The following is a 1,237-nucleotide window of genomic DNA, read 5'->3' as shown; positions in this document are numbered from 1 at the left end:
AAGGTCATCTTACGAGGAAGCCCCGCCTCTGGCGGTCATATGAGGTGTAGTCCCGCCCCTGAAGGTCATATGCGGGGGAAGCCCCGCCCCTGAAGGTCATCGGAGGGGTAAGCCCCGCCCCTGGAGTGCAACGTGCAGCGCGGCCCCACCCCGCGCTCGATGACGTTACCTGAAGGGTGGCGTCATGCGTATCCCCGCCCCTGCAGGGTGACGTTGTGTGTGACCCCGCCCCTGCAGGGTGACGTTGTGTGTGACCCCGCCCCTGAAGGGCGACGTTGTGTGTGACCCCGCCCCTGAAGGGCGACGTTGTGTGTGACCCCGCCCCTGAAGGGCGACGCACTTCGTACGCCCCGCCCACGAAGGTGAGAACGCAACGTGTCCCCGCCCCTGCGTGACGTCGCGCGTAAAGCCCCGCCCCTGAAGCCTGATCTTTGGGCACATGGAACCTGCAGATGCTGAAATCCTGAGTGAAACACAGAATGCTGCAGAAACTCAGTGGGTCAGGCTGCATCTGTGGAGGGGTGGGTGGGTGGATGGATGTATGGGTGGGTGGATGGATGGATGTATGGGTGTATGGATGGATGGATGGATGGATGGATGGATGGATGGATGGATGGATGGGTGGATGGATGGATGGATGGATGGTGGATGGGTGGATGGGTGGATGGATGGATGGATGGATGGATGGATGGATGGATGGATGGATGGATGGATGGATGGATGGATGGATGGATGGATGGATGGATGGGTGGATGGATGGATGGATGGATGGATGGATGGATGGATGGATGGATGGATGGATGGATGGATGGATGGATGGGTGGATGGATGGATGGGTGGATGATAGGTGGATGGGTGGGTGGATGGATGGATGGGTGGATGGGTGGATGGATGGATGGGTGGGTGGATGGATGGATGGATGGATGGATGGATGGATGGATGGATGGATGGATGGATGGATGGGATGGATGGATGGATGGATGGGTGGATGATGGGGGGTGGATGGGGGATGGATGGATGGATGGATGGATGGATGGATGGATGGATGGATGGATGGATGGATGGGATGGATGGATGGATGGATGGGTGGATGATGGGTGGATGGGTGGATGGATGGATGGATGGATGGGTGGATGATGGGTGGATGGGTGGATGGATGGATGGATGGATGGGGCGCCATCTCGACTTGAGTCCCTGCGCTTCACACAGTATTTGTCTTCCCGTGTAAAAAAAAATA

Source organism: Leucoraja erinacea, unplaced genomic scaffold (assembly GCF_028641065.1).
Source record: "Leucoraja erinacea ecotype New England unplaced genomic scaffold, Leri_hhj_1 Leri_52S, whole genome shotgun sequence".
In the NCBI taxonomy this organism is placed as follows: Eukaryota; Metazoa; Chordata; class Chondrichthyes; order Rajiformes; family Rajidae; genus Leucoraja; species Leucoraja erinaceus.
Note: the sequence above shows the minus strand (reverse complement) of the source record.